A 26,509-nucleotide genomic window follows, 5' to 3' on the forward strand; every position below is an offset into this window, starting at 1 on the left:
CACTTTCTCCTTCATGACAACAATTTATAGGGTACAAAAACACATCAGTATTTAGAATAACGTGATATATTTGTGGAATAATCACAGATTACCTCGAGTTACTCATTTGTGCTGCTCTGGAAGCATAAAATGCCTTTTTTCCCTCTGCTGCCGCTGCATGTCAACACACTCCTTGTTCAACAAGTGATAACTTACTTGCACTGAGGGTTGGAATGGTTGACTGAGTCATCCCTAGTTTCAATCATCTGAATGGAAAACAGTTTCTGGTCCAATTCTCACCATTACAGTGATGTCCATGTGCACTCTAGTACCTACTCTATGACATAATTGTTAGTCTTCTTTCAGAGGTACAAAAACACATCTGTCCGCAGCCATCAGTAATGCTGCCGCCGGCTGTTAGCACGGGATTAAGTCACAATTTGGATTCAGATGGACATAAGCGAGACTGAAGACGTCTGAATTAACACATCTTTGATTTGTTTGGGGATTCGTTTATAGTCTGGTCTGGTGTCGGGCCCATTGGCAGCAGTTTCTGCCAGATGAGGAAACAAGTTGACCGTTTAGATGTTTGTGAACAGAGTTAAATATCAGTTTTCTTAGTTTCTGCCTGCAATGTTTGCTTGCTACATGTGTATATCCACAAATAACAGAGTTGGTGAAATGGCCAGAAAAGTTGCAAGGAGAGGGGATGAGAATAACCCAGCAGTACAGATATTTGTAAGGTGACTCTTTCATGGAATCCAGATTAAAAACAAGATGTGAGTAGCGTGTAAATTAACCGTCGGTTTAAAACTCAATGACCCCGCATTCGGTCCAGGAGTCTGTCAGCAGCAGCTCTTCGGAAACGGTGAGGAAAGTCATTAGCCAAATTTCCTACTCTATACAAATACATCTAAGCTCCAAAGCATGAAACCAGCATTATTTGTATGTGTTGACAAGGTTAATTGCTGCAACTGGGTCATTTCAGTACTCTCTGTCAAAGATTTCACATACTGTTCTGTATGGTCTCTGCTAGAATGAACACTACTCATCCAAAAGTTATTATTCATTAGATGTTTTTGATAATGGCGTTGGAAAGTTCTGACAAAAAATCTTCACTAAATTAAGATCTTGGGACTGTGAAGCCATGGCAAATTAATCTCAGATTTTCAAAGAACCTTCCAGAGGGCTCTCACGCCCTGGCTTGACGCATCTGCATTCATGTCTTTCTGCACTCATTTGTCCTGGTTCCCTCTTTCATTTGTCACCCGTCTTGTATGCAAATAAAGGACATGTCAAACTAAGCGGAAATCGAGCTGGACACGGGCACAGGTGCAACGCAGCTGCCTCCCCAAACTTTTGTTCCTAAGATTTCCGATGATAACACGCAATTACGGACGGACCCGTGCTTCAGAATGTGCCGCGCAGACCTGGGATTTCTCTGTAAATCCGTTCGGTGGTAATAACTGACATACTGAATCTATCTTGACTACCATCTGACAAATTTGTTTTTCGGTAAATACAACATGTCAATGATAAATTGTAACTATAACAAAGCAATTTTTCAAGTGGAACCAGCAGCCATGATTTGTGTCTCATGTAAACAGCTTTGATAAATGCACTCCGCCGTGTTTGTCATCCTTTTGCTCAATCATTTTCATGCTTAAATGAAGCAATTTGTTTCACAGAGCGCAATCTGTTGGAGTTGATTATCCAAGCTGGTGATGTCCACCTCGATAAAAATAGAAAAACCAGCCGTGCCACCCACTCCTAATGCCAGCAGAGCTACGGCAGGCTCTGTTTCTGCTCAGAGTCTGGACTGATTGCAAGAAGTGACTTCTGTGGAAGAATGTGAGAAAACAGAACTTTAATTACTGTAATGAATCTTTCTGGAGAGGTATTGAAAGTGTGGCATTCGTGTGGTCTCAGCGAGAGCTCATTTTGGCTGCCAGCAACGTGGTCATTCATCATCAGCTGAACAATACAGTGTGTGGTGGAGAGCATGATAAGAAACATGGAAAGAGGGAGATGGAGTCAGAGAGAAGGAGATATACTGCATTGGGAGTTTTCAAGCTCTAATAAATAAACACAAATGACTTTAAACTGCTATAACAAGAGCAATAAAAGAAGCAGGAAAACCGGCTCTTTGATCAACTTTTTGGCCACTCAGAAACACAATTCAATCTTCCATGTATTCAAAAAATAAGTGATGGATTCAATTAGAGCGTAATTCAATCTTGTAACTAAACTGGTTTGAATTCTGCCCCAGCGACTTATATCTTGAAGCTTTTGTAATATATATGCAAATTTATTTTCTGACACATTTCTACAAGCAAATTAGGAGCGCTAGTTTCCCATAATGGCCAATCAATTCCTCATTTCGGATATTCATTCCCGCAACACGCAAAGGCCTCCACGCCCCCGTTTTAGAGCAAGAAGCTCTTCCGCCGGCTGGCGATTTCGCACCTTTAATTCTTCCACGAGAGATCAAACGTGCGCCGGCTCAGCTCCTAATTCTCTCCCCTTCGGTTTATCAAGGTTTTGCTGACAAATATATTTGCACCATCGAACAAGATGCACCCCACTGCACATTGTTCAATAGTTGGAAATGCAATCATCAAGCATATTTTGGACTCCAAGACAACTGAGGCACTGTTCTTATCAGGCGCTGAAACAACTCGCTGCAACCATACCTTGTGAAGTGCCAACAAACAAGTTCAAAATATAAAAAGGAAATAACCTGTCATGTATAATTTATGAGTTGCCTCTTTGTAAAAATTGTATTGCTACTCGATTCTTTATTTTTTTTTTTGAGTGCCTGCCTCGGCGTGTGAAGGAATTTCCGTGAGTGTTTTCGTACGCATTGGACATGCGCGCGTGTTGTTTTTAGACACTTTAAAATGATTGTTTTTGTGTAAAAGGAGTACCCGCCTTCTGTGTTCTCATTTCAGCTTTGACCAGAACTGTCTTTCAGCAGCTTTCACAACGGAAAAAGAAAAAAAATATCAACAAGCTGGTTTAAATTCCTATTAACACTTTGAGCTTGGTTACAGATTCACGCTGTGTTTGACCTAATATAATTCGGAAGGAGGGCGGTTTTGTGTGTGTGTGTGTGTGTGTGCGCGCGCGCCCGAATTTTGCAACAACGCGTGCAGCTGCTCTTAAGTGAGTCACGTCTGTGGGCACAACAAAACATAATTACTCTGATGAACACTGAACGGCTGAGTGGTTTCCTGAGATCACAAATCCGGAGAATTGCGCCGTTTATTGTACGTCTGCCCGGAGATAAACACGAGAAGGGGCGGGAGTCCTGAAGCACTGACCCCAAACATTATTTCTGATGTGGCACCGCAATCTATTATAAAACTTGTTCTGTCTTGTACGTCACACAATTCTGTAGGAAAAATGTTTTTTAGAAAATACCTTCCAGCGGATAGGCCTGAATCTATTATTGCTTGGTAGCATAAAGAGCTCACATAGCAACAAAACAAGTAGAATTTGCTCCCTGCACTGCTGCACTTGGATGTAGCTGTAAAACAGTGTAGTCAGTGCGGCACCCAGTTTTAAATATACTGCTTTCATAATTTGATAATGATGTATCAGCTAAGCTTTAATCAGCTGAGCCACTCATGCTGATAAACCTGGAGGTTTTGTCTGATGGAGACCACTAGGTGGCACTGGTCTTCTAATCTCTGGATTGTGTGCCGCTTGAGAGGCAGGAAGGCATAACCACCTACCTGCAATTTACATTTACATGTCTAATAGCGCAGGGGTGTCTTCTCTCAGAGTGGAGCTGGTTGAAAGCAGGGAGAGGAGCGATTCCCACCCACGGAGCTGGAACACCAGTGAACCCAATATACATTTGGAATCAAACTGCCTCTCTCCTTTGCAAAAAAAAATGATGAAATTACATTTATCATCACCAGATCTGCATCCATCTAAATGTAGAATGCAGTATGCTGCCACACATGCGATTAAATATCTGCTCCAGCAGGTGCATGCCATATGGTATGGCAAGTATTTTGCATGTCCCGTGCTGAATCCACAGTATGAAAAGTAAAACCTCGCAATAAACCTCTGGAAATAAAACAAATGAGAAAGATTATGTGGTGGAGGTGAAAGATATCTGTGTTCCCCTGATGTCAGCCGGTAATTCATTCGCATGATAATGCCGGTGTCCTTGACTCAGACAGCAGCCATACTCGAGCGATAATGCGCTGATGGCTTTGAGCTTCTGTCTGCTCCGAAACACACACACACACACACGACAGAGTGATGGCAAGGGAGTCATGCAAACGTGAAGCTTGCCCTGTGCCTTTCCCATTCCACGCCGACCAATCTGTCCTCGTTAGACATTATTGAAAATAACGGGGCCCATTCTGAAATGGATGCCCCCTTTGTCAGACCTGTTACTCGTCAGGGCCCTCTCCACAATGTCACCATTTCTGACTCATATTCGTCTTTCATTTTCTCCTTGACAGAGTGCTCCCCTTTCATTGGATTACAAAGAAAAGTCACTGAGATAGTCACAGCTCTGCAATCTGGTGTATGCTAGTCAGCTATATTGTATCTTCCGTGTGGGTCTCTCTCATGCACACGCACGCACACACACACCCATAGACACACGCAAAGTCTGCAGGATAGTGACGATGGAACATAAGGCTGTTCTTCTGCATGGTCAAGAACAAAGCTATGTCCTTTACCTGAAAACTGCTTACACTGAAAGTATCAGCCATCACTGGATGTCTACTGTGTTAAAACAGGTGTTTTAAAAGGGCACTCCACAATTTTACATGCACACTAAATAGCCCTGATAATAATGTCACTGGGCGTAGAGACTACAAATTATAATGGATGTTTTGCATTGAGTATGCACATCGGGAATGAGGAGATGCTATCAAGCTGCAACATGGAAATATTTGCGGCTTCTGCTACTTCAGTTTGAGTCACTTTTTCATTCCGTCTCTGTACGAGTTAAAGTTTACAGTTAAATTGCAGTTCAGGTTTAACTCTGTTTGACGCAGCGCTGCTTTAAGGCATGGCGTGGGAACAACCACTTCTTGGTTGTGGCTGCTTGTGGACACATTTGGGGTGGGTCAAGACCATAGACTGTATATAAATAAGGACAATGTGTCGCCACTTCCTTGCATTGACCAAACTGACGGTATTTATTTCCCGAGGATATGGGCAGCTACATTTTGCGAGTTTGGAGCCAGAGTCTGCAAAGCACAGTCTGAGAGTAGAGCCACACGGCGCCGCAATATCGATGACCCAACCACACTTTCGCCAGACTCACCCGTGTTTTCGTTTAATTAATACTACACTCTGCTCTACCTCCACCAGTTCAAAGAAATGTTGGATTATACACAGTACTTGATTTTACTTTTTTTATTTTTTACAACTCTCACGGTTCCATGGGACCACTTTACAGAGCAGTTGGCATGCCAACTGGTAGTCGCCATTATGTCACATCCTGTTTCAATAGCATCAAATAACTAACCAAAAAGAAACTTATCCAAAACATTGACACTTGAACATGGATCAACATTATATTAACTACCTAAAATGACAGAAACCATCCTTGAAAAAATTTTATTTGACACGTATTTTAGTGTTTTAGTTTGACCCAAGTCCCATCCACTAACATGGAGGAGGTGGAGCTTATGACCTATACTGCAGCCAGACACCAGGGGGAGCTCTACTTGCTTTGGCTTCACTTTATAGGAGCTGTTCCACCGTCCATCTTTATACAGTCTGTGGTTAAGACATAATATTATTTCACATGGAAAACTTACTAATAATTTCGCGTTGGAGATTTACAGAAGGGTGTGAGGAGGAGACAACCAGGAGAGAGAATGACGGAGCAGTGCATCAAAACACAGTGAAAGATGTTCTATATTCGAGTCTGCTTCAGGTCTGTTTTGCCTCTCTCGAATCCGAAACCTGCCTCGAAATCGCCTCGCTTCATTGTGCAGCAGGATAATGAACCCGAACACACCTCACAGCTTAGAAGAACTACTTGCAAACCAAAGAAGCCCATGGAGTGCTGGCTGCTCCCCTGACCCCAAGGCCACTAAAAATTCATGGAGGAACGTGAAGCCTGAGAAAGCCAAATACTTCTGTTATCAGAAGAAAGCTCATTGGAACATTGTCACATCATGCTGGTGTAGCATGGGTTATCAGGAATGAACAAACTGGTGGAGTCCATGCAGCTACTGTGATTAAAGCAAATGGGGTACAGAAAATATAACTTTATAGCTGATATTAGCATATTTGTAAGGAAATTAATTCACATTAAATTTCATATGAATGCAAAACCTAGTAGTCTCCAACACACATAACTATTCATAGAATGTTAGACAAGAAATTAATACATAGCTATTTCTGTTTAACATCCAGGGACAATCCTGCTCTTAACTGCATAGCTTGTACTGCTGACTTGCACTAATGTAGAATGTATTGTAGTATACTATTATCAATCTACAGTAGCTATAGTACATGGTTCTTAGCTTTTTAGTCTCTAATGCAGTTTTATGTCACCGTTTTCATTTTATACTTTGCCATTCTCATTGTTTTTATGTGAAGTGCGACACTGCAGTCCCTCCGGATGTGTGACGTAGATTGATGGGCAGACAGCGAGCAGTTTCCTCCGAGGAGGAACATGCCAAGAGATGAATGCTTACTATGTCAACATGGCTATTAACAGTCCCATTCAGGAAAGTAGTCAAGCCCAACAAAAACAGTCCAGGGGGAAACGAGTAGTCTCAAGGTTGAGGACTGTCCCAAAGATTAATAAGTGATTATATAATCTGCAAAGTACCTGAGCTGCTGCACACAAACATCTGCAAAAAAAATAAATAAAAGCAATGCACTAAAAATGATTCTGAGATTATATTTTGTAATGAAACCCAAGTGTGATGCAATACAGTCTGATTGCAACCGCAAGGTCCTCCACCTGCCATGCAGTGTGTGAAAAATGGAAGCAGAGTGAGCAGAGGCTGATTTACATGCAGAAACAATATGAGCAATCACACGGACTTAATTGAACTTCAAGAAGAGCACATCAAGGTTAGGACTGTCATTACTGACAGATTCTCACTGACAAATTAGGCCAACCTTAGCCTATCCAATGATCAACCGATGGTTACAATCCAATAGACTATTTTAATTATATTTCCGGATTTATTGTGTTAATGATAGACTTAATTATTGAGTCGCAGATTTCCATCATCATGTGGACTGACCTCTCCAAGGAGACATTTTCCTTCATGCTCTCTGGGCTTAGCGTAGCATATTATTAGCATTCAGATAATGTCCTCCTATGTAGACTGGTCATGGAAAGACATCATCTTGTATGGCTCGGCTTTGTGAGTAATTTAATGATTTTTCTGCGGGGGGAAATGCTCACAATTTAAAAGAGGCACTTACTGTTTTTGGCACAGATGTAAACAACGGCGTGTATCGTATGTTGGCTACATGATTTCACATGAAAGAGAGGCAGAATTTGCTCAATTAAATTAGGATTCAGGGAAAGGCAGTTCAAGGACTTACACTGGCACAGCTTTACGACGGCCTGCGGGCAAGACAAAACCACAGTTGCTCAACATATGTTCGTGCATTTCAACTAACATACAGCACTTCTGTTAAAACAAACAAACAAAAAAAAGTGAGTGATGACTAAATCATTCAGCTCCTGCAGCACCTCTTCATTTGCAGTTTAATGGACCAAGTGACAAATTCAGCCTACTGCACTGTAGTTTGGAGTATACTGCCCATAGGAAAGTGATTTATTGTTTACATGTACGTCAGGCGTGATACACACAGGTCAACGCTATGATGTTAAAAAAAAAACGATGATTTTCTGATGAATTACTTTCATACATTCTTGAGCCAAGTATAACATGGCAATGAGTCAACAGCTGAACCCCACTTCAAAGATTATCAGTCTTATGTCCACTGATAAAAGGCCAGGTGGAAAAAAAAAAAAAAAAGCAGCATCCAATCAATTCACATTTAATGAAAGAATTTCTGTACAAAGCACAGGAGGCATTTACAGAACAGAATCCAATGAATAAACAATAAATTATCTCCGTAAGAGGTTGACACCGGGCGGTGTTTGTTTTGTTCCTGGAAAAGCATCCACCTAAGACATTTATGATGGCGAACTAATGATTGTCAGCAGCACTTTACAGAGTTTCCGGCCGAAGGTCAGCTTTGTTTTACTTGGGTATGAACGAATCATTGACGAGATGCTAAAAGCCTTTACATAGACTGACCTTGATGTGCTTTAGGCTGGAGTTAGTGATGTTGTGTGGGTTTTGGTCGGTGAAATGCAGACAGAGTGCTCTGATCTTGGATTGAATCCAGGAAGACAGAGGTGGGAGAGTGAACTGCACGGCTTGGAGAAAAAAAAAAAAAAAAAAAAAAAGGCTGCAGGGGAAAATCCTCCCTTGTCTCTTCTCTTCTCTGTCCCTTACAGTTTAATTCGTTCTCATGTGTTTTGACAGTGTTTTTTAAGAAATGACCATTTTTCAGTTGCTTTTGTGGCTATTGCTGTTGTCCTGTTGAAAATAAAAGACAAATATTGACTTACCAAGTTCTGGGCAGACTGCTTAATAACATGGTTGAACCAGTAGACTTTGGAAACATTTATGACCCGCACATGTGGAGCTTTGCCCGCCTCCAGCCACTTGTAGTATTAGAAAACCCGTAACAGATGTTAAAGCCGGAGTGTGTGACATTCAAGCTGTTGCCAAAGGAGTTCTCGCAGTATTGTGTGCCAGGTAAATGTTACCAGGATACCAGAGTTTTGAATCTGGTGTTTGTGGCGACTTTCTGCATCTACCACATTGTAAGCCAAGCATTTATGCAATGATTAACAATAACTGGTTTGCCAGTGCAGACGAGGGGACAGTGCTGGCATGGTGCTTCTGACATGATGTCACTGAATAACTTGGTGGTAGCTAGAGGTGAGTACTCATGGTGTTTGGATGCTAGGGTTTGTTGCTGTAGGATTTCTATGCTTTGACTGTTTGATTGTTTTTTTTTTTATAATAGGTTAGACCAGCGTAAGAAATCTGGGTGGTTAAGCTGCAAAATAGAAAATATACCTCATATTTTTTTGTGTACAACTTTGGTGATTTTTGAACACCTTTTTGGCTGGAAACCATCAGCTGTCAGTCAGGAGATATTTAGATCTGCATATATCCATATAGTGGGAATGACTGGGGCACCGAAACGCAGCCTTTAAATAACGCATTATCTGCCGCGAAACTCGTTAATTTCACAAATATTTTGTTATCGTACGCTAGTGCTATTCCCTGTTGAGTCCAGAGTTACCTGTTATCATCATCGGGGCTCTGTACATTGACCTACAGACCCCAGATGATAACGCGTTATTTAGAGGCTGTGTTTCGGTGCCCCAGTCACTCCCACTAGATGGATATATGCAGATCTAAATATCTCCCGAAGGACTACAAATTACACAAAAGTTATATGGGTGAGTAAACAATCATATTTTTTTTTTGCCAGAAATAAGGTCCAGGTTGTAAAAAACAGTAGTTTCCCTTTAAGTAAGTTACATCAGCCAGGAGTGAGTTGGAGTCTAGGGTGGAAGAATTATCCCAGAAAAAAAAAGAAGCAAGTCTAAAAATGAAAACAACAGCAAATACGGATTGCCACTGATGTGGAGGTTCCTCTTGGCGAGCACAAAGGGCAGACAGGAAAGTGCCTCTTGGACAGGTGGGTATTTCTAAATATAATAATAATAACATTTATCTACATAACAGATTATTGTCGTGGAACTGATGGAAAAACAACCCAATTGCAATATTGCGTCATATGCAGAGCATATTCACAGCTGGTTTCTGCATCACCACGCGCTCTACAATACTGTTGCTCGGTATTACTTGCTTTTCCTTCCTGCTCCACCTCTGCTGCATCAATCCCTCTTTTCTCGGTCATCGTTTCGGAAAGTAATTTGACTTTTTGAAGACACCTCAGACACATTTTGCAATTGCTGTGTCTCAGTCGCGTCCAGCAAGTTTGTAAACACAGCTACGCACATACATCATCGCGTAGTTTTGAGAATTCTAAAACGGCTGTGCATTTTGGACAAACAGTTTGATTTCCTTTGAGGCTCTTGACACAACGCATTACCTGCCTGAGGGGACCTATACAAACAGCGAGAAAAGGCAATCCGTCATCAGTTTTTTTCTTCTATTGCTTTACACTAGAAGTGTGCTGCATACTAAGGTGGGAACTCTGAGCGACCGAAGCAATCAAATTGGGTGTTATTAGATATCCATATTTGAAGAGATACTGTATGAACTGTGCAGTCAGTGTGATGGATGATATCACATCCACAAATTCTTAATAAATTTGTGTAAGCTCTCCGGGCAACTTACCATTCAAGAAGAAATGTAGTGAATTACACTGACCTAGTAACAATTGAAGAATTTATAATTCCAAAGTTATAGTATTGTAATATCTTGCCACAGTATGCTTAACTGCCTCGTAAAATAAAAGTCCTGTTGCCTGTAGGGAACAAGCGCAGCGTCTCTCACCACGCTACACTTTTCTCATCTAAACACAGCATCATGGCTGACTGCCCATCGCCTTTTCACCACGCACAGCAGCAGAGAGGTGCACCCATCTGTGGACAGCTGCAAAAGGGGTGTAGGTTGGTGGGAGTGTTGGGGGTTGGGAGATGGAGGATGTCCCTTGAACCTATTAATAGCGCTCTAACAAAGCACCTCAGGGAGATATCACACGCTCTGTTGACCTCAATGCACAGAGAATCCTCTGAGTGGCTCTTCAGAGATGGGCATTCCTTACAGGACACACAGGAACAAAACTCGGATCAAGGGCATTATGTGGTCTTCAAGGGGAACGAGTTGAGAGTGCCTGGCTGCAGTTCTTGGCAGGTGTGTAGTGATGACTTTATAGGACTTTAAACATGTATGATATATGATGATAAAAATAGTTAGTAGTAGGACGCCTTCTCATTTTAGCATGCAACATTTTAAATTAACACAACAGAAAGTACACAGAGGCTGATGAAAAGTTTTGCAGGTATTTGGTAACAAACCAAAGAACTGAAAGTTTGACTTGATGACAAGACTTCAAGAGAAGTTACCAAAGTTCTCACAAAAGCACAGACAATCACTAACTTAATATACAATGTGTATTAAGATATAAAGCTAAGTAATTAAAAAAAAACTAAACTGATTGGTGGCATAAGGGGCATAAAAAATGCACTGTCATAGAAACCTATCCAATACAAGTAATACAAATACACTAGAATAAAAGTATGTATGGAAAGCACCTTTTACCAGGCGGTTTCCGTGGATGACTTTCTAGATAGTTGTGTTAAATGAACCATCTGGAGCGTCTGGTTACATTTGTGCCAATTTTGAAGGAATCCCCTCAAGGGGTTCCAGATATATTGCATTCACGAGAACGCGACGTGAATAATGGGACGTGAAGTCACAGTGACCTCGACCTTTGACCACAAAAAATGAATCGCTTCACTCCTCGAGTCCAAGTGAGCGCGTGTGCCAATTTTGAAGAAATTCCCTCAAGGTGTTCTTGAGATATCTCCTACACGTGGATGGACAACCCAAGAACACAAGGCCTCAGGCCACAGCTGTTGCCTGCACGGAGGCATAAAAATGTCAGCTTCTTGATGACACTAGAGGAAAAGTCAGGAGATCACCAAAGTTATTACCATTCAATCCCTGGAGATGGGGATTATCTGCAAAAAACTGAATGGCAATCCTTCAAACAGATTTCTTTAATATATTTCAGTTTCCACCAAAGGGACAGACCAAATGATCGACCAACAGATTGGCATGGCCATCTATGCCGTCATGCCTCCAGGAGTGCAAAAAAACATTCAAAATTCAAATGCAATCCAACTGTTTTATTTTATTTTGCATTCTTTCAGCCGAAATAGCTCAGTTGGGAGAGCATTAGACTGAAGATCTAAAGGTCCCTGGTTCAATCCCGGGTTTCGGCAGACTTCACTCAAATCTCATGACAGATAAAGCCTTCTACCGAATTTCCCACGGGATAAATAAAGTATCTACCTGTCACACAAACAACATGTTACTTCTATTCGTTATGTAAGGTTTTAGGTTGTCTGTCTCTGTGTTAGCCTTGCGACAGACTGGTGACCTGTCCAGGATGTACCCCGCCTCTCGCCCACTGGCAGCTGGGATAGGCTCCAGCTCCACCATGACCCTCCAGAGGACAAGCGGTTAGAGAGAATGAATGAATGAGTGTAAGATTTTATCTTCGACCAGGACAGGGAACAGGGAAACTGTTGCAAATCTAACAGATGAGGTAAGAAAATGTGGACAGTAGACACAGGACAGTAAAATGTTTTCACGAAGAGAGCTGCTCTGAGCTGCCAACTAGGCTTTGAAACTGCTCTTGAATGATCTTAAGACGGATAACCTAACTTGATGTAGAGCAAGTCAAGGACACCTTCATTAGCATTCGGCTCCCTCTTCATCAGTGTGAGATGTGTTGATGAGTTTGACCTGGGGCTGGTAGATGCCAATGATTTCCTTCATTTCTCAAGGAAAGCAGTCTCAAACCTCTGGAGTCTGGAAAGAGACTTTCTGTATAGTTCCTCCATTATTAATACATCTAAGAGGAAAACTCTGTTTTTAAGCTTGTATAGTGAGGTGAGGTGGGCAAAATTATGCCCACTTGAAATTCAATGAATAACTTATGGATCTATCAATATCCTCAGTGCTATGCATCTTCCACTTTTTTGCAAAAACAAGCAAATAAAAGACGAGCCATTAAGTATGTTTAAAATATTTAAAGAGAAATTATGATAATTGAACACTTTTTTAAGGGACATAATAAGGGATGAGCTACAATATGTTTTGCAGAGAGCAGAAACGAGTACAAGATGGTGATGTGAAGTTGAGTGCGACTCAACCTTTAACTGCTTTTTAATGACCTAGTTGTAACTTGAACTCTGTCATGACCGATCATAAATTTGACTGGATAAGCATCTTTAGCCGTTACTGCCCATTAGAGACGTTTACAGCTTTGTAATGACTAGAGAGCTGAATAATAGCTCGATCTGATGCTAATAACTGCTAACTATATTTATCGCACCGTCAATAAAATTTTATTCTAATGTCATACGACTATTAATATGGGTGTAAATGATGATGCTGAGGTTTAGGGTCAGAACCCACAAATTTGTTCAAAGGTTTGGAACTGACTGGACATTAAATTGTTGCAATACGGACAGCCTCTAATAAATCATCCTTTATATTACCATTGTACAGCAGCTCTGGAAGTGGCCTTGTAAACTCTAAGCCCCGATTCCGGTCCGTGACCATCTGGCCTGCGTGCCTTGCCTGTCAGCTCAGCAGAAACCGGGGGATAACTAGGAGCAATCAGAGGGCACAGAGCCACGTACTGCCACTGTGGCTTACACCATGCATGTGACTTTCAGCCAGACAGGTGTACGCGCTAGCAGGCGGCAGCTGGTGATCATGGAAATTGTTCGCTGTGATGCTAGAGGTATGCTAATTGCCCGTATTTTTCTTGCTCTCGCGGTGCCATCACCAGTCATGATCTGTTACTTTGCGTGATGTCTGTAGCTGTCGCGCCATCAGCACGGCTTTGTGCGAGCGCAGATGCAGAGGACTGAAGAGAAGCATAACAGAACATGTCAACAATGAAGCGATGAATTCAGATTTCAGGGGGAAGCGATCGTGAAGTTGAGATTGCCTGAAAAATGGCATAGCATAGACTGTAGAGCTGCAATCAGCCTGATTGGGTCTCGCAGTTGTTTAACGGTATATTGCTAAGTGCAGTTCTTTAAAAAGCAAACTGTGCTTTGCTTTTCTCACATTATTCCCTCTGAGTTTCTCATGAAAAATGCTCAGATCTGCTGAGCTGAGATCAGATACAAACTGATTTCTCAGCTAAGTAAAGTACTACCAACATCATACACACAGCACATCAACGCCTGGTTGTGCTTGTTGTTAGTCTCAATAAGGAATAATGTCCTATAGCTGCTAAAAAAGAAACAGCAACAAGTTGTGCTGTTGAGTATAAATACAATCTGTACTCAATCAGCCAACCCCCCCAGCCCCTGAACATCCCTAGGCCAGGAGCCAGAGCTCTCAAAAACATAACACAGATATAAAAAGCTCCAAATAACAACATCCGGCACGGATGAAGTGAAGTGGAAGCCCATTAGATTAAATTCAGTACCAAAAGAGTCTAGTCCCAAGTATTCATTATCAAGCTGTCAGTAAAAACAGGTCTGTTGGCGCTGACTTTGCCTGTTTTCTACGCTTAAAGAAACACATAAAATCAAACACAAAGCTAACAGTCATGTCTGATAACATCATGTTGCAAGTGACGATGGAATGTATTTTACTACTTGTGAAGTGATTTTTCTCATGGCGCTGAAAGCAAATGTTTAAATATGTTTAATGGGGCAAAAAAAAAAAACCCTGCAGAGTTTTTCTGTCTGTTTGGAACAGAACAGTGTGCATATGTCAATGCTCCTGGGTTTACACCCTAACACATTCCTGCCTCCTCTACTCCGCACAAAAAAAAAAATAAAATGACACAGCATCAAGCTCGTTCAGCCCTGAAGGGCATGTGTGCATCGACCTAAGTTCAATACGACACACTGGTGGAGTTGGATGTACCACTAAATAACAACAACCACAGCCATTAACATTATGTTAACATTAGGTCTGTCTATTTTATCAACTGATTATGTTCACAGAAGTTAAGATTTATCAAGTGTAGACATACGTATGACAGGAGTTCTTTACTCTATTCTGCCATAATTTTGAGTTTGATTGCAATTGGATAATCTGCATATGGTTCCTTACATAGACTTAAGTCAGTTTCCTAGGTCTATATGTGCATAAGCAAACTGTTGTTGTGCATGAAAGAAAAATCTGGAATCTTCACTGGAAAGTAGTGTTGTCGTACTATCCATTAGTATCTGCTCCTCAGAGTCTCCGCTGAATACTTTGTCTGAAACACAACAGATGGGGACGCAACGGCGACTCTCGGGCACTGAACACCCAAGGAAGAATCAGACAAAAGATCCCCCAAGACGTTTTCTCCGGGGATGCTCATGCTTAGGGGTTGTGCTGCTGTGGTGAGACATTTTGATTTTACAAAAGTCTCCATTTTACCACATCTCTGTTTAGCAAGTTCCTACAATGTTGACGATGATAGTGATATATTCAGCAAGCCTGGCAACGAGAGCCGTCATAATTGGGCATGCATGTAAACATTGCGGTGCATTATATGCAAATCTAAGCGTTTACGTAATTGGTATTATTTATTACTTGTGTTGTGCTGTTGCAGCCACTCTTGCCAATATAAATATACAGTATTTACAGTATAATAATCCTTTGTTCAAGGGTTTAGCAGTTTGCCGACATGCTGTATAATGTGAAATGACAGAACTATTATAAAGATCTATTTAAATATCTCCACAAATACATACATTTTAGTTTAGTTGTGTGGCTGCAGTGAGTAAACATATCTTCTGTATGTACATAGGTGCAAGATAGTATTCATTTGAATCCTATGGTGATGTCCAATTTCTCTAATTTGAATTCAGAGATGATGCCAGCTGGTGCACATGGAACCATTTATTTTTAGGCTTTTGCAACACTGGCATGCCCGGCCCTATTATTTCATGCACTGATAATTATGTCAAAATTGCATACGCAACACTATTCTATGTCACGGAAAACTCAAGATTTTCATCAAGTTTTTAGGAAGTCAACATCAAGTTGCTCATTTTCGAGACCGAGCTCAAATCTCAGATACAGTGTACAACGATAGGACATAACATTATGACCACATTCCTAATATTGTGTAGGTCTCCCTTGTGCCTCCAAAACATCAGAGAATGGACATGGGCCTTCTGAGGGTGTCCTGTGGTATCTGGCAACACAATGCTGTTAGTGGGGGCCTTTGGGTCCTATGGGTTGAGGGGAGGGACCTCTGTGGATCATCCCACAGATACGTGATCAGTTTGAGATCAAGCAAATTTGGAGGCCAGGTCAACACCATGTGCTGTATCCTACTGGGGGTGGCTGCTGCTATCAAGGAGTGTCATTGCTATGGGGTGAGGGTGCCTGGTCTGGTCTAGGTGGGTGCTACATGTCTAAGTAACATCCACACGAATGCCAGGTCCAAAGGTTTCTCAGCAGAACATTGAATTGTCACAAGATGGTCAATGTTATTTACTTCTACTGTTAGTGGTTTTAATGTTGTGGCTAATCGGTGTATGTATCCGTAAAGACAAAGAAACAGCAGTACATGATCTGGTGAACTGATGCACCAGCTGAATGGCTGCAGGTTTCCGTTCATGCCCCAGTTGTAGCTATCTGTTCTTTTATAATAGAGCTTATGCAGGGATGTCTTACTAACGTAGCCATATAAGTCTTTCCTACATGCTGAACTAGCATGGTAATAAAGCAATTAAAATGTAAAATAGTGGAATTTAATCATAGATGTGTAGAGCAATGTAGACTCCAGTGTCAGAAATAATGTCTCTAGATTGAGCATGTGACAGCCCTCAGGTCACAAGTCAAAATCAGACTCCCTTTCCTTCAGCTCTCTGCCTCTCTCTTTTTCTCTCCGTCTCTCTCTCTCTCTCTTCTATTTTTCAGCGATGTTTTGACAATGAATTGATGAAGATCTCAAAGCCCACAGGCTTCTGTTGTGCCAATAGATAATTCTTTCTTACTTCTGGTCAATATGTAGTTAATCCGGCATGAAATTATATTTTGTTCGAGATGAAAAGAGAAAGAGCTTGTCATCATTTTTGAATGTTTGTGCCATCAAAATGTAAGGGTTTATAGATAAATACTTGCTCACAGCAGGGTTGGGTTTACTTTATTTCATAGCTGTCACAAGGCATTATACACCCTTCAGTCACCAAAGCGGATATGTAAAAGTTAATGGATCAACACAAGCCAACATTTGGGGCACTACACCATACTATGCTTCCATCTATTTAACTGAGTCAGTAAATTTGCTCACATATTTAATCATTACTATTATAGCAATAATAGTAATGCACCTAGTACACTAGTTGTACTAAGTGCATCAGTAGTCTCAAGCAGAGTTTATACCTCTGCGGGACATAGACGCTGTAACTTACATACGTAGCCTACGCCGGCACGAGCCATTTATACTTGTAGCATTGTATACCTGTAACAACGCCACTCAAACGCTAGTCGGCGCTGTGTCTTTTTTGCCAGTGGGTTCATTTTTGTTTCTACTTCCTGCTTCACTTTCAGCGATGGCGACTGAAAATCAGCCGGAATTTCGTCGAACAAGAGTCATACAAATGTCTCCAAACCTTCACAGTTAACCTTACCAATTCTTTGTTGATCCAAAACAATCAATTAAAAAATTGCAGAGATGTAGAAACAGTCGAAAACTGTTACTACTAAAGTGGAAACAGGCTACTACCAATCACCAATCACAGCTCTTGTGCGTAATTACATTTCTGGGTAGCTACGGCGCTAGCTTCTGTGAAGGCTCTCCGTAGATTACGTTTGGTGCATTGTCGCCGTAGCCTCTGCGTCAACTTAACACAGAAGTATGAACTGCCTATTATATGCTGCACAGTAGTTCTATAGGATATTACTGCATAGCTGCATCTGCCAAAATATTCAAGTAAAAAAAAAAAAAAAGATCTCATGTTTATTTTAATGAGAAATTAATAAAACAGACGTGATTGACCAGATCTTATTAATATGTAACGCTGTGACGAGCATTTCTCTTTGTCCTTTGTTCATTTCATTTGCAGCTCTGATGGCTGTCAACACACAGCAGTGATTACACTGGCCATGCTTCCTTTATACCCGCCATGTTAGGCAACATTTTAACACGTACATACACACTGCGACAATGGTAGAGTAAAACAATGCAGCTAAGTCTGTCATTCCCGGGACACTTTTTAACCCAGGGTTTACAGTCAGGACCAGCCATCCGATAAGCTTCAACAAACAGCCTTGAGCTTCACATGCCTTTCTTCTGTTTTATCATTCCGTCCTCCGCGACAAACACACCACACCGACTGGCCAGGGACAAGAGAATATAAAGGGCTTTTCGGTGCTTATTGTAACTCCTCGCCTTTAAAAGCTAACCAAACCGTGCACATCCATTCCAAACTCTTCTTCCACCAATCTAGCTGGTGACATAGCACAATGGTTCAGTGGAAAGTGATAAATGGCTGTACTGTTACCCGCTCTCATCAGATGGAGCTCATGCACACCAGGGTTGCTGTAAGTTTTTCCTTATTTTTGAAATTGACATTAACAAACAGCCTCACCTGAGCATTCTCGACAATCACGTGTAGCCCGTAGTGATAAGGAAAGCTTAGCCTTGTAAGCCTGGCTGCATTTCAACATATCAAACAGGATTTTCCAGCGTGCAGCAGTATGAGATATTATGGCGCCGCAATGGAATACACACTGGAATTTATATTTAACAGAGAGAATTTATGTTTTAATCTGCTGATGTTGCCACAATAGGTTCAGCGTGTTCAGTATGTTTAGACCTCTTTACAAAGAATAGCAGCAAGGTCTTTAAAGCTGAAAAGCTTACAGTGAGTGGTAAAATAATGGAATGTGGATTTCTATGTAGCCTGAATTCATTTAACTTCTTCACTGTTGTCTTCCATTCTGATGAAGGACCATTTTAAAAACGTATCAAGTCACATCGATGAGTAATTACAGTATTTCTTTGCCTACACCACACAGTCCCTTCAGAACAATGGAGAACATTTCAGTAAATGGGGTTGAACAATATCTTAAGAGCTTGAGATACTGTAGGAAACTGAATATTTACCATTACAAAGTGTTAGCTGTAACCACCCCCATCCCATTAATCAAGCATAAGTAACCTCAGTGGATAGTTGGTGAACAGGAGTGTTCATGAGGCTCAAGCTGAAGTGGGTGAAATCTCACACCACCCTTGTTTCTACACTTCTAGCACTGATCAAAACCAGCACTTAAGAGCGCCTCCAGCGAACCACAATTACTTAACAGATAGCTAGAGTTGTACCACAGGATAGTGATTCCAGTACAGTTGAACACAATATCAACCTCAGTTAATAAAAAGGTTGTTTCAATTGTAATTCTTCAGTTAAGAAATGCTACTGTGATGAACCAGCATTCACAGTTTAATGGGTCAGCCAGTGTTCTGACACTATTTTGCTGCCAGTCTCCTATTAATGGAAAATGCTTATTCGGCTTTGGTCTTCTGCTTTGGTCTTTTGACCATGTAGGCTAAGCCAGCACAAAGCACATTTGGGGTTTTGAGCATGCTATTATTTGAAGAACAATAACATTGTATTTAAGTTTTTCCAAAAATCACATCTGTTTCCAAGTACGCATCCCTGTTTCCACTCCTTCCCACTTAAACGCTGTTCCCGCTTAGCTCAGGAAGCCGTTTTGGCACATCTTACTGTTTTGTCTACTGTACCAGAATCGCTGCCAATTTGTGTGAATGTTTCTTTGTGTTTTTCTGGTTCGCTAACGCCAAGACCAAAACTTACGTGACCTTGCAGCACATGCCCCACAATACACCATGCCTTTGAGCCAATTGTGCTTGCTGAGCCGCTTCTTATGGGTTCATGTCTCACTCTGCTCAAAAAGCAGACGCTGCTCTCAGTCCCGTGCGTGCATTGCAGGGAAGATGTTTGTTCTTTCTACATGGCTGTCGCTCCGAGTTGAAACTCAAAGCGAACCCAGTAAATCAAATGACGGTGTCTTAGCTCTCATTAATCTGGCATAGAAATGCAAAAGAGATTAGAAACACACACACGCACGCACGCACGTCAAAAAATATTAGCACTCTTTTTCGTCAAAGCAGATTAGTTCAACTCACGTCCCGCACTATCAGGGGAGGCCATCTCTCATTGTCTTTGATTCTGCAATCTAAGCTTTGAAGATAGACATCAGTAATAGACCAACAGGTAACAATTTACCACCATGTTCTTGAACTCTTATCAGGAAGAGGGTGTCATAATAAATCTGAAATTCTTTTCAAAGAAATTACATCCTTGGTATTACCTGTTAAGAAATTAAGTCATGCTAAGTGAGAATTGGTATTCTAAAAGTGTATCCAACCTTGGTTTAAATTTATGCTGGATTTACAGGGATGAATACTAAGTATGAACTGACTTGTGTGTCCAGAGACTGGATGTGCAGAGCGTAAGTGGAGTATCTGACTGACACACAGTAATATATGTGGGCTCAGTGAAGTAAACTCCAAGGACCTGTGATATTCAGCATCATTACCACCACCAGCACGACTGGCAGCACTACTCTGTGCTTGATGCAGGTTACTTCTGCTGTTATTCCATATATTTGTTAGATGTAAAGGTTTGAGTTCAAGGTTTGAGGTGAATGGCAACAGCAATTAGGGGGCAGTCACAAGAATGTCGTTCTCTCGCTTCATTTTCAAAGCAGTGGCAACCCAGCTCCAGTTAACTTGGAGCTTTGCTCTTCAATCAAAGGGCCAAAGTAATACATCTCCAACAGCTCAATCCAAGAAGCCATTAACACGTATCCGTCCTTGCACTGCAACAGAGTCTGCCTATGTCAGATTAGCCACTGCCTCAAAAATCAGCATATTACTTACTGGAATGTGAACTATTCACATTCTGTATGCTGTGTTCACGTCTGATGATATTTCTCATTAAATATGGACTTGAGAGTGGGGAAATGCTTCAAATGCACACTCTCCATGGTGACAAGTGCATTTTAAATAGCTGCACCAATGTTTGCATGCTGAAAAGCTAAATATCACATGTGGAAAGGCCTCTTCACACATAATACTATACACTCCTATATACACAGCAATTTGGGATGAAGACATGAAAGGTATTAAATTCAAAGCAATCAGAAACAGCAACGTTTTTTTACATGCAGTGATTATGGGTGTGGGTGTTCCAATGAAATTATGCTTTTAAACAGAAACAATAAAATGTCACCGTTCTCTGAACATGTCAGAAAGCAGGAAGGCGAAGTTGACGACGAGGTGGGTGAGCAACACTTTACAATTATATCTTCAACGGTTCAATCAGCTATTTCGAAAGATGTGAAACCCTAATGCAAGTGTTTCCTTGTGCGAAAAGAATACGCGGTAATTACTTCATGGGTCAGTGTTTGAAGATTGCCTCAGCTGTCGGTGTGTATCTCAGAGCAGCACACCTGGCAAATTAGAGCTGAACAAAAGTGATGGAATGCAGGACATAATAGTTGCGATGGGATAATACATTAAAATAACATTGACAATAACTGGAATCATCCTTTAAGGCCTGTCTTGATATTTTAAACTGAGCCACAGAGCTTATTTGGTTGGTCAATTTATTCACATGTATCTGTGAAGGTTCTCAGTTAACATTAAAGTAAGGCAACTGGACTTGTAGAGTTTCTTGAAGATGTTTCACCACTCATTTGAGTAGCTTCTTCGGTTCTAATGCATGGTTTATGCTCCTGCGTCAATTTGTCCCCGTAGCTACAGCGACAGCCCAGACCCTACGTAGACCCTAACGCCGTAGCCTGACGTGCACCTCCCCAGAAGACCACAAGAGCTGTGATTGATCTGCTAGGTAGTAGCTTGTTTCCGTTTTATTATTTTTGGCTGCTTCTCCAACTCAGCAATTTTCGAATCAGTTGTTTTGGAACAGTAAAGACAGAACACGCCAAAGAAAGATTGACTGAGGGGGTTTGAAGGTACAAACATTTGCACGACTCGTCTGCAAAAGTTTCAGTCGCCATTGTTGAAAGTGAAGCAGGAGGTAGAAACAAAAATGAACTCGACTGGCAAAAAAGACAAAGCGGCGACTAGCGTTGGGATGGCGTTTCTAGAGAGCAAGCTAGACTGATGAACGCACAAGTATGAATGGCTCCCACTGGCGTAGGCTGCGTACGTAGGTCTGGTCCCGCAGAGGCATAAACCGCACTTAAGGGTCTGTTAACAACAAGGTGTGAACGGGGGTGAAACTTCTCGGGGTCAGAAATTAAGTTAACAGATACTAGTCAAGTACGTTTCTGATGGGCTACACCCACAGGTGTTCTCCACCACAACAAATCCACTTGCCTTTCTTTAATGTTTTTGGATATATCACATGTATTTGTGCTACAGATGGTTATATTCTATGTTTGTCACACTCTTCTGTTGAAATAGATAATGTAAAAACCAGAGTTTCCTCAAAAACTACATAAAGAAATTGGTGCCAAAGAAAAATGGATGTGATCTCCATCAAGCAAAACAGACCTACACATACCAGAAGATCAAATGAAACCTTTGAGAGTCTCTGGGGTGCAGAGGGTTCATGTCAGCAGTGGAGGATACATGAACCGCTCACCAACCGGGCCACCCAGTGTCCGTATCACTTATTTAAAATGAATTCCAAAAGCAAAAATCACATTTTGAAGTCTGATATAAATCCTATTCCCTGGGTGGAGGAAGTGGCTGAGGCCAAGTCTTTCAAAGAGAACCCTTCATTCACCAAACTGCAATTTCTTCAAATAAACCCTCCTAGCCACTGTCCAGAAATAAACTTTCATCTCGTGCCTTCATGTTTTTGATTATTGTTTTGCATTTCCCTCACCACTCACATTTTTCCACACACACATCCAGCAGCCTGTCGATTCACACAAGATGTGATGCAATGTCTTGCACCGTGTCTCGGCGTGCTTCTGAGACACAGCTACAAAACTTGTCTAACCAGTTTTGCATTTTCAAGGGTAGATGTCAAAATCTACAGCAGCAGTCTGTGCATGCCTGCTCTGTCACTATGATCCAAGTGTGTAATAACTGTAATAATTGAAAAGTCTTACTACATTATCAGTGTGCCTAAAATGTACACTGCATCCACCTTAAATTTAGATTTCATTTTACTGGTACAGACCTTGCTCTTTTGAAAGAAAAATTAAAAAGAAATCTGAATGCATAAAGGCTTCAGCAAAAGAGTCTGTCAAACATGTCTTACTTCAAGTCCAGCTAATTCCTAAAAATATAACTGACCATTTTTGCTTGGCTTATTATTATTTTTTTTTTTTTGTAAAAGGAGACTGATACCACTGGGCGGCACACAAGGGCTTGCAGCTGAATACTCCCCCACCACCACCACCACCACCACCACTGCGAGTGCTCCACACCCCCAATGGCTTAATACTCATTCTTAGAGGAACACTGCAGCTCTTAGAGCCCAATAAGCCAGGCCAGTGTGGGGGTGCACTGCAGCACAGAAGGCTCACTTCAACAATAATGACTCAGATTTCCCCATATTATCTTTGACGAAGGACGGTTTAGTTTTAGGGTTTTCCTTTGACATTGGACAGAAACTCTGGAGTTTTATTAACATAATAATAATAATAATATATAATAATGATTATAATGACAGAATAAAACTCGACAATTATATCAACTGATGTGATACTTTTACAATATGCACAGTTTGCTACAGTTCGTCCTTGAGAACCGTAATTGTACTCAAATACACAAAGACTGTTATATACTTCTATAACTGCGAGTCTGTGGATGCCACTGTCCGTATCTGTATTTACCAATGCCTGTCTCTGCTATCAAAACAAAATCCTATACCCTCTCCCCCTAGACATAAAGTTGCCAATACAGTTTGCTGCTAAAAGAGGTCTTCCAGCTTGGAGGTTAATCTGGGATTTGCGCAGCTGTATGAATCAGCATTAAGCCCCTGACATTGACATAATAGTGAGGTTGCGTTCTCAGACACAGTTTAACAGAGTAATGTAGATCTCATTGCTGATGTCCACGGAGCCTGTCTGGAGGAGGCCAGATTGCTGCAGTGCTGCTGTCCTCATCTGTTCTGCTATCAGTCCGGGATGCTGGAGTGGACTCCCCCCGGTCTAATATGAGGCCCAGACCTACTCCTCTGCACCCCTGATCCTTTACCATCACCTCACTAGAAATATATATATATGCATATCTAAAATTTGTACTCAGGTTTATGTGTCAGGTACTTTATGTTTGTTTGTTGACTATATAAATAGCCATTTAAATCAAACTATAAAGAAATATGCAGATCACCATAAAATATCACTGACTGACCTAAAATTAGAAAGCGATATGTTTAATTGGCTCTATATTATTTCTAAGTACATATTCTTGTCATCTATAACATGTGGTGTGAAAAACAAATGATGTTATCAAGAATAATATATTATGTTTGGGGCTTGTGTAGCTTCGCCTTTTGACTTATACACTCCCTCCCAAATGTAGGCTGTGCAAGTGGGTCACATCCAAGTCTATCCAACTGTCCCTACACACTCACCTCCCCTCGAAATTTGTCATCTCCAGTATATCCTTTTTGATTGATGGAGCTCAAATGCTGATTTGATGTCCTGAACATGGCTGACAGCATATCTGTTGGGGCCTAGGACCATTTTGATGACATTAGCAGCACTAAGTCTCCCCTGTTGTTCGAGTGGGGAGATGGACCATAATTTTTGGAAGGTGGTGTGTTTACTGGTGGTTGAGAGACAACATTAGGGTCAACGCTGAGGGTCTCATTCTCATCAGAGGTCTCAATCAGGCTCAACAACGCACTCCGTCTCAGACACATTTTCACGTTGAGAGAGAACAGAAAGATATATTTTTATATATTGTTTCACCCCTATGTTGTGTGAATTATCAATATCCTGGCAGAAACCATATTTACCTGCCCCCGCAGCATGATAGGTAGGGGTCCCAAAGGTTTTTGAAGATTATAAAGTTGCATGTTATAGTGACCTCAATATCATCCAAAACAACTATAACAAATGTGTGTATAATGTTGATATTTCTTATATGTTTTAAACGGCTAAAAGAGCCTGGGGTCAAATTGACCCCAAACATAATTGGAGTGACATCTTAGGTTTTGAGTGACATTATTTCCTCAAAGAAAGATATATCCATAGCATGGATACAAATTATGTGAAAGAAAATGCATCTGTATTATGTGGAGGGTCATCGTTCATACTCACATTAGCCGAACATGCATGTCTATGTGATAGGAAACATAGCAGACTCATGTATACTCTAAAGCCGGCCAGCAGGTTAGAACCCAGTACCTTGTGATGCAACATTAAAGGTTGCAGACACCCACTTAGAGTGCAATGCGTGGTTTTATTTGCCTTTAAGTTTAGAAACAAACTGCTTAACACTTATAAATGCACTGGAAAGTAGCACTGCCATACTATCGATTTGCATCGCCACTACTTCTCTGTGCAGCTAATGTTGGTTGTATATTGTAACCCTGGATTCTATGAGTATAGGTGCAGTATGTTGCTGTAAGTGGTAGAAGGAGCATAGCATAGGACTCATTACCAATACTACTAGTGCAAATCGCACTGCAATTCACACAGCTATTTGTATTTGACAGGCTTTAAATGACAAACAGATGTTGTCCAGGAAGGCCTATTTAGTGGAAGAGCTCAACCTCAGTATTAACGCTGAGGTAGGGTAGGGCAGGGTTATGTGCGAGGTGCAGCAATTTTCATTTCCAAAATCAATTCAGTCAGCACTGTAGAGAGAGAGATCATGAACTTGTGGACAATTATCCAGCTAACGACAAGAAGAGTCCAATCACGGCTATGTAATGGTGCTTCATTTTCATTCTCTGTGAAACGCTTCAAAATAAAAAGCTATAATCACTCTCCAGCAATTACAGCCTGGCACCTCGTACGCCTGAATGGACTTCTAAATTTCCCATGGAGGTTAAACTGGACATTTGCCCTCTTATTGTTTTAATTTTCATGGATATTCAATTATCTGTGAAAGGAAGGTGGATATATTTTAAATCACTGTACAACACACATCAATTCAACAGGTAATGGAGATACAGCCTCTCCTACAAGTCTGACTGTAAAAAAAAGATTATTTGCTAATAAGATCATTGAGGACAGTGTTTAAATTCAACACCAGCAGGGCTGGTAGCTGGTTGCAAAATACAAATGTGTGCCCTTCCAAAAACACTTCTCATAATTAAGTGTAGAATGTGTACCTAAAGGTTGATTGACTGCTGTAATGTATGTATTTAAAACTATTATTTCACCATAATATGTGACACGACATATAATTGCTCAGAAATTTAAGGTTTTTCAGGATATCTGTGTTTTGGGTAGTACGCCAAGAACGAGCAATTTGCAAGCCCGGCATTCAGGTTATAATTGCATAAAGCAGATCACTTGCTGATCACTTCGCAGAGCAATTATGTACCGAGCTAGTTAACAATAATGGCCATTACCAGAGGCAGTGTTGTGTTTTAATAGTGTACCCAGAATGGGTCTATTTTCTACAGTTTAATCTGTAGGTTGCACACACCCAGCAGTGTGTATTTATCTGTTTTGCCACAGTGTTGGCTGACAACACAACAATGCTGTGCAGAAACGCAGGTAATGTCGTTTACCTGAGTGTTTGACTGCAGTGTCTACTTCCGTCCTTTCTTTCAGTCTGTAAAGATACG

This window comes from Chelon labrosus (genome assembly GCF_963514085.1).
Source record: "Chelon labrosus genome assembly, chromosome: 8".
NCBI lineage: Eukaryota > Metazoa > Chordata > Actinopteri > Mugiliformes > Mugilidae > Chelon > Chelon labrosus.